Consider the following 8,875-nt stretch of genomic DNA (forward strand, 5'->3'; position numbering starts at 1 on the left):
AGTGACTGGGCATGAGTATAAATCACCTCATGGATGAGCTAATCACAGATGCATGGTCAGCCAAGCCAGTTGCTATAGTAATGGTCCAGTGCCCCAACTATATCTGTGATTAATGGGTATCAGCTCAGTAGTTCGTTAGCATGCAGTTTGTCTGTCTGTCTGTCTGTTAGTCAGCTTGCCAGTCAGTGTTATTTGCAGTGTTATATCTTGATTAATGAACTTATTTAGAGCAACTTTGTACTTGTATGTACATATCTCTATCTGCAAAAGCCTACAAGCTGTATATACCTACATCCAAAACTGTTTTATTGAGCCTTATCTTCTGCAACAGTAAACTCTCTGAACTTTTGTCTGCTTCCGTGTGGTGCCTAGTACTGGGAGCAATTTCCATTGCCTGGGTGGATTCCCAACTTGCTCCACTGAGGTACACACAAAACACGATCCTAGCATCTTCTGTCTTTTAAAAAATTACTGCACATTTCCAGGAGTGCTTGCCTTTGGAAGAAAATATTACAGCTACTGCTGGTGGTCCATCTATTCTCTACAGAAGCAACAAATCCAAGCTACATTAGAGAAGAACTCAGCAGTGTTTTCACTCTCCTTGGGTTTATGGAGTTCACAAAGCTTTCCTAAGAGTTGATAGACTCCGTAAGACACGCTCTTCGAATTTCGTGATGCCCGGGGGCTCGTCTAAGCAGAACTCCCGACCTCTAGTAAAATCTATTCAGGGCTCATAAAACATATGATTGCCAATGGGATACGTCTACACTTTATAGACCTTCCTTCCTTCTGGAAAAGCAAGAACAGTGCTTAGGCAGCTGATTAGCAGCAGAATCTCAAGGAACACTCTCAGCACAGTTCATGCAGATTCTGTTATCTGCACATGTTGGCATTGTAGATGATTGTTTACTGAAAATATTGGGCAGAACAGAAGTATCCAAAAATAGTCAACTGAAAAAGTGTGATAAAGATCTGGACTTCCCGTCACCTGAAATCTAATAAGAAAAATCAGCACTGTTTACACTGTGTTCCCATATACACACAAGAGTTTATTTTTGTTATTATTTGTAGATGAGTAGCCATGGGAGTCTTATACAACCTTAAAAACGAACAAACGTATTCCGGCATAAGCTTTCATGGACTACATTCCGCTTCATCAGATATGTGAAGCGTTATCCTGAATTACCTGGCATCAGTGCTGAATTTACATATAAGCTAAACAAGCTACAGCTTAGGACCCCCCCAAAAAATTAAAGGAAAAAACCTGGATGTACATTTGCGAAATAGAAGATTAAGTTCAATAATTACTTTGATAAAATACATATCTTGTTGTGTGCAAATGGCTCTAGATACGTATTAGGCTCTTAAATTACCATATAGCATATATTCAACACAAAAAACATTGACAATTTGTTGATAAAGGGCAGCTGGACATATAAAGGGCCCCATCAAGCCTAAATCTGGCCCTGCCTGGCATGGTGTTATGGGTGCATGTGGGGTGAAAATAGTGAGGTCAGAGGGAAAGGAAATGCAGAAAATGCAATGATGGTGATGATTACGTAATCAGTGGTCCTTCATAAAGCAGTTGTTGATAACGCAAACATCCCAGCATTGCTGGATTCTTCTCAGTAATTTTTGTGTGTGTGTGAATGACCACCTCTAATTATGCAGTTACGCTGTACTTTCTATATTCCATTTCTCTCTGACCTAAGCTGAGGAAATAGCTCAGTTGGTTACAACACAATGCTGATAATGCCAAGATTGCATGTTTGATCCCTGTATGGGACACCTGAATAGTTGCATTGCTGGGTGTTGGACTATATGATCCTCAGGGTCCCTTCCAACTCTATGATTCTATAATTCTCACTGTTAACAAATCTCCACAAACCATTGAGATATACATGCTTGTAATGCAGGATAATACTTCATGAAACTGATGAAGTGGACCAGGGAAGCTGATGCCACAATAAGAGATTGATGCCTCTTACTCCTGCACTGTTGTCTTCGTCTTCTTCTTCTTCCTCCTCCTCTTCTTCTTCTTCTTCTTCTTCTTCTTCGTCTTCCACTGTTAGAATATAGCACCAGAGTTAATAGGTTAATGTTGTTGTTGTTTATTTATTTAGTCATGTCTGACTCTTTGTGACCCCATGGACCAGAGCACACCAGGCACTCCTGTCTTCCACTGCCTCCCGCAGTTTGGTCAAACTCATGCTGGTAGCTTCGAGAACACTGTCCAACCATCCCGTGCTCTGTCGTCCTCCGTCATCCCCTTCTCCTTGTGTTTTCAATCTTTCCCTGGGTCTTTTCCAGGGAGTCTTCTCTTCTCATGAGGTTGCCAAAGTATTGGAACCTCGGCTTCAGGATCTGTCCTTCCAGTGAGCACTCAGGGCTGATTTCCTTAAGAATGGATAGGTTTGATCTTCTTGCAGTCCATGGGACTCTCAAGAGTCTCCTTCAGCACCATAATTCAAAAGCATCAATTCTTCGGCGATCAGCCTTCTTTATGTTCCAGCTCTCACTTCCATACATCACAACTGGGAAAACCATAGCTTTAACTCTACAGATCTTTGTCGGCAAGGTGGTGTCTCTGCTTTTTAAGATGCTGTCTAGGTTTGTCATCGCTTTTCTCCCAAGAAGCAGGCATCTTTTGATTTTGTGACTGCTGTCACCTAACAGGTTAAAGCAAACCACTAAAACCGATTGAACACCATTATTGGGTAAAAGTTTGACAACTGTTGATTTACGTGAATGTTCCTTGATAGTTGGGAATTATTCCTCTCCAGTCTTTGAAGTGCTTTAGCGAACAGAGCTGGTTGAAGTTGGTAGCCTCCAGCTTCAAGAAAACAAGCCGAGAAACCATTTGGAGCCAAGTTAGTACGTTTAAATTCTGAGAGAATCAGGAATACAGAGTTTTGGAGTTGTGAATTGGCTGGTAGTGAAGCACCCCGAGAGTGGGAATATGATGCCAAAGAGTGGACTTGCTGCCTGCTGTAGGGGCGTACATTTGCTTCTAATATTCTGTGGTTGTTCAGCTGTAAATAAAGCAAACATTACAGATACATCTCCAGTGCCCTTGGAAAGTAGGTCTTGTCAGCACTTAAGGAAGCGGAGAGCACTCAGCGCCATGTGTATATTTACTTTAGTTTTCCAAGGGCCAAAATAGATGAAATGGCAGAAAATCCACAGTCAGAGCTCCTGATATTTTAATAAAGAGCAAACACAGCCATTCATTAAGGCAACTCTGACAAGGAAAATGGTGTAAATGGAAGGATTTTTTTAAACTTCCAAAAATGCCTTCACCGCAATTTTAAATAGGACCTCTCACCACTGCATCTATGGGCATAGCCAGGATTTATGTTGGAGGGGCAGGCTTCATGTTGGAGGGGCAGAACCTCAATTAGTTAAGTATCTTATTTATTTATTTTACTTGGGGGTGCAGATGCCCCCTGTCCCCTCCCCTTGGCTACACCAGTGGCTGCATCTGCCTTTTAAGAAAATCACAGGAGATCTTGGTGGCTCCGTTACCAAGGCCCTCAGTGGAAAAACAACATCCAAAAGGTGAAAGCTTCATTATGTAAAATTGTCTCATGTTTGCTTAATTTGAGCCCATACGTTCCACAGGTAAGGTTTCTGTAAGTGTTGTCCTCACTACTTTTCATATGAGCACAGGATGAGCATGAGCACAGGATTTTAAAAACTAATTAAGGAAGAATTTATTGATAATGCTAGATCAATGGGAGTGAGAGGAAAGCATGAGTAAGCTCTGCCTTGTTGGCAGCCCTGTATAGGAGCAGGGCAGATAGATTTCTGTACAGAAGGCATTTATGAGTCACCCATAGCAGGCAAGGGTTGACATGTCGTGGTGCATGGGAGCAGGGGAAGTGTCGCTGAATCCTTTGAGGACCTTCTTTATATGTAGTGTGTCTGAGGATGGAGTGGATTGTGCTAACTTGGTGCTATAATTGATTATATTTATAAATGGCCTGAGATCCCAATACCGGTATATGAAAGCATGCCTTCTTCCATATCAAGGTGCCTATGCTTTAAGATAAGGAGGTGAGTGTCTTGCCAAATTGTAGGTGGTTCTTTTAATGAGATTCCGAAGCAACACAAACACAAGTGAATGAGAAGATTAAAGATTTTATTCTAAACAGCAAGCATTGATGGGGTGAGCTCCCGTTGCTCTGTCCCAGTTCCTGCCAACCTAGCAGTTCGAAAGCACACCAGTGCAAGTAGATAAATAGGTACTGCTGCTGCAGGAAGGTAAACGGCATTTCCATGCACTCTGGTTTCTGTCACGGTGTCCCTTTGTGCCAGAAGCGGTTTAGTCATGCTGGCCACATGATGCGGAAAGCTATCTGTGGACGAACGCCAGCTCCCTTGGCCTGAAAGGGAAAGAAAGAAGATTCCACCTAAACATTAGGAAGAACTTCCTGACAGTAAGAGCTGTTCGACAGTGGAATTTGCTGCCAAGGAGTGTGGTGGAGTCTCCTTCTTTGGAGGTCTTTAAGCAGAGGCTTGACAACCGTGTCAGGAGTGCTCTGATGGTGTTTCCTGCTTGGCAGGGGGTTGGACTCGATGGCCCTTGTGGTCTCTTCCAACTCTATGATTCTATGAAAGCGAGATGAGCGCCGCAACCCCATAGTCTCCTTTGACTGGACTTAACCATCCAGGAGTCCTTTAGCTTTTACCTTTATATATGTTACCAAGCAAGCACTTCGATCTGCCACTGGGAAGCCCTCAAGAAGTGGCGAAGCGAACCCCAGGTAGCCTCAGTTTGCACGGCCCTGTGGTCAATCAGTCCATGCACGAGCTTCTCTGAACTATGCCCCGCAAACCACCCAATTTATAGATAACTAATTTGTTAGCCTACATGCCTTGCCCGACTAGCTAGTGCCGATTATTAATTAGCTGGCCCCCTCTTCCAATAGTGCAAATTCCTCCAAACCATGTCTAACATCAAATAAGGTCAGAAGGTACCCTGCACGATCCCTTCCTTCCAACAAAGTAAAGGCTGTTCTCCGCTATCAAAGAGCAGAACAAGAGATAGAGAGGGGAAGTGAACAGATGCAGGAAGAAATGACCATGCTAGATCACTATCTCCTCAAAGTACAAATATCTTCCGGAAAAGATTGCCCATACAGTGAGATCTGCCGGGTTGTTCCCCACCCAGAATGTGGCATGGAGGCCCAGGGAAGGACCTTTTCAGTGGTGGTTCCTTGCATGTGGACCCCTCTCTCTCTACATAGGTGCATCTGATTCCATCTCTTTAACCAAATGGGTGGTTAAGATGCACCATTTTCGATCAGCTGCAGCTGCTTCTACTAGCAATCAATAGTAAATTGATTGAAAGTGGCAGGCTGCTCACAGGGGTGTGCAGAAGGCAGATCTGTTCCTCCTTCAGGAGTAGGGGAACCTTTGGAACATATTTGTTCATTGCCTTTTGTGATTAGAGATTTTAACAGGGCTCCTGTTCTTTCATGCTTTTCTAGCTTAACTGATTTTGTGATGTTATGGTTTCACTAGGCTGAGTGATGTTTTTACGTTGTTGCTGTGACTGCTATTAATTAGCTATTGTGACTTTTTTTCATGCTCCTTAAGTCTTGTTATGCTTTATATGTTGTGTTGCTGTAGTCTCCTTGGTAAGGTTTACCCTAAAAAGGGGCTTATAAATATTTATAGTCTATATAGAATGCATTCCCCCGAGAGGCCTGCCTGGTGTCAGCATTAAAATCACGGAATCGCAGACTTGTAGATTAAGAGCCTTATGCTCTACCGACTGAGCCAACCAACATCCTTTCAGAGCCAGATTAAGACATGCCTCTTCTCCCAGGCATTTGAGGGAATACAATTGTCATGCTAATTGCTGTGTTTCTGCGGTTATTTTGTGTGTGTGGAGGGGGAGCAGTATTGTTGATTTATTGTTAAATTTGATGGATTTTGGTCTGGATACCTATCAAGACCTTTGGGTGGCATATATTGACTGATGTGTTTAAACAGAGATGGTTATTGTATTGCTGATATGAGCTGATGGTTATTAACCCCCCTTTATTTTTTGTTAAATTTGTTATAATAATTATAGGTGGTGTGCCACCCCAGTTAAATTGAGGCACACAAATGCTAAATTTATTCACAATGTGCTGGAAGGGCTCTGGCCAAACTGGTACACTATTTCATATGATGTTGGAAATAGTGCAATCTTTTTGGCTCAGGATCTTTCAAGAAATCACAGCTATTCTCAATCGAATTGTCTACCCAGGCCCAGGTTTTGGCTCCCATTTCAAGAGACTATGCTTGGACTCTTGCAAAAGGACTTAATCCGTTTCCTTTTCCTTGCAGCTGCGAGAGTGGAGATAGCCCAACATAGGAAATATGCCACACCATTTACTACACAAGGCTGGCAGAGGGAGTGCAATGTCACCTTAGCTGAAAAAACTAACCCAATAGCGTTGTGCCTTATGTGGTGAAACCACATATCTGTGAACATGTGTCAACCTTTCTTATGGTATGTGACAGATCAGAAAGGGACAATTCAAACTCCCAGTCCTTTTAGATCATTCTCGCTGGACCTCCTTACCTAGACATTTGTTATTCTAAAAGCGGCAACCAAAGTACGTTAAGAAGCCTTCCCTAAAATCTGTGTCTATATCCTCTGAATATATTTGTTGTAACCTTTCTTTGCTGTACATGCAGGGCAGTTGTCTTGGTTTTGGTTATATATCGTTCACATGTGTTGCGTTGCTTGTACTCTTTCTATGGAAAAAAAAAGTGAAATAAAGAGTAATATTTTTAAAAAAAATACTGAAAGGGAGAGAGAGAGAGAGAGAGAGAGAGAGAGAGAGAGAGCTCTTGATGGATTTTTTTCAAAAAGTTTATCCCTTCTGGGGTTTTTTTTTTTAATCCCTTCTGATTTAAAAAAAAAGTTTTAACTGCCTTTGTGAAGGATGGAAAAGAGCAGGTCACATGGGATTCTCTCTCTCCCCCTCTCTGGGCCTTTCCAGATTGGTGGGTGGGGTTTTTTTTGTGGGAAGAATATCAACACAGAGCCTAGGACTTGCCGATCAGAAGGTCAGTGGTTCGAATCCCTGCGACGGAGTGAGCTCCCGTTGCTCGGTCCCTGCTCCTGCCAACCTAGCAGTTCGAAAGCCGTCAAACTGCAAGTAGATAAATAGGTACCGCTCTGGCAGGAAGGTAAACGGTGTTTCCGTGTGCTGCTCTGGTTCGCCAGAAGCAGCTTAGTCATGCTGGCCACATGACCCGGAAGCTCTACGCCGGCTTCCTCGGCCAATAAAGCGAGATGAGCACCACAACCCCCGAGTCGGTCATGACTGGACTTAATGTTCGGGGTTTCCCTTTACCTTTACTTTAATGCATTAGTGATGCATTTATACTGGACCATCCACACATCATTCTGTTTTATTAGCACAACAAAAGGAGCACCCCCCCCAAAACCCCACAACCTCGAACATTTGTGGTATTAAAGGTTACAGGATTTTAGCAGGAAGTTACGGGGTATGCACCGGTTGCAGCAGGATGTCCACCATGAAATTATAGCAGGTGCAAACAGCAGGGAAGGAGGGGTTGTATATATTACCCAAATACTATCATGAGCACAAATAATCATGCATGCTGTCTGAAGGGTCCTCTCTCTTGAGAGGAATTCCACACAGAGAGACATTGTGTGCCAGGGGGGGAAGTCCTGTTCTGTATTGCCATGAGCTATAACTCTGGAAGCCAAAGTATAGTCATACCTTGGTTCTTGAATGGAATCCATTCCGGAAGTCCGACGTTCAAAAAGTTCGAAAACCAAGGCGTGGCTTCCGATTGGCTGCAGGAGCTTCCTGTACTCAATCGGAAGCTGTGTAAGACGTGGCAGACTTTCGGGTCCTAAAGACCCAAAACTGGAGCGCTCACTTCCAGGTTTGTGGCGTTCAGGAGCCAAAACGTTTGAGTCACAAGGCATTCAAAAACCAAGGTACAACTGTACTCTGAAAGGGCATCATCAGTAACAACTGGACCTGAAATTTCCGAATATATCAGTTCAGGTCTACTTCAATGCAGGCAATACTTTAGAGATTTCAGTGGCGTGTGGTGAAATTTTTCATAGGGGAACAGTTAGCGCCAGAGGTGCTGGTTTGTGAGGGCAACTGTGGGGTGCGACACTGCACACGTGATGTTGTGACATCCCCACGTTGTTGCATGCGTGAGCATCACACTTCCCTCTCTCATCTGGACAGAAGCTTCCTGGGCTTTGGGAAGGAGACGCCAGGCCTCTGACAGGAAGGTGCTGGGAGGGCTCTTGGACTCCATTAAAGCATCGCACCTCCCTCCCTAATCCAAGCAGAAACTTCCCGGGCTTTAGAAAGGAGGTGCTAGGTTTTAATAATACAGTACTTTAATTTACCGGGAACATTTAGGGAACTAGCCTAGTCCCCCTAGTCCACTGACCGCACGCCACTGAGAGATTTCCCAGTGGGGTTTTATCAACATGATGCACATTCTGTGCTCACGCTTGTAGAACATAGAGAGCGGAGTTTTCTCCCGAAAGCAGCACTCACACTTTTTATACTCTCAGCCCTCTCTAGCGTGCCTTGTCAGTCGTCTGAAATGATTTATGATGAGCCGGCATATTTGTCCTGAACAGATCTCTGAACAGAAAGATTGTGTTTGCGAACGCTGAGGCATGCCAGTCCACAAGGAGTTCCCGTTCTGTGTGCCACTCAAAAACATGCACAGGCATGAGACTCCCAACGCTTCTAACCTCAGTGCCAGAAACATCTTAACTTTGTGTTTTCTATTTGTCTCAGCACCTCCAGCAGGGAATGCCTGATGGGCTCTGTGACTAATAAGCAGATAATTCTACTCCTCATCAGAG

This window comes from Podarcis gaigeae, assembly GCF_964106915.1.
Source record: "Podarcis gaigeae genome assembly, chromosome: 3".
NCBI classification, from domain to species: Eukaryota; Metazoa; Chordata; class Lepidosauria; order Squamata; family Lacertidae; genus Podarcis; species Podarcis gaigeae.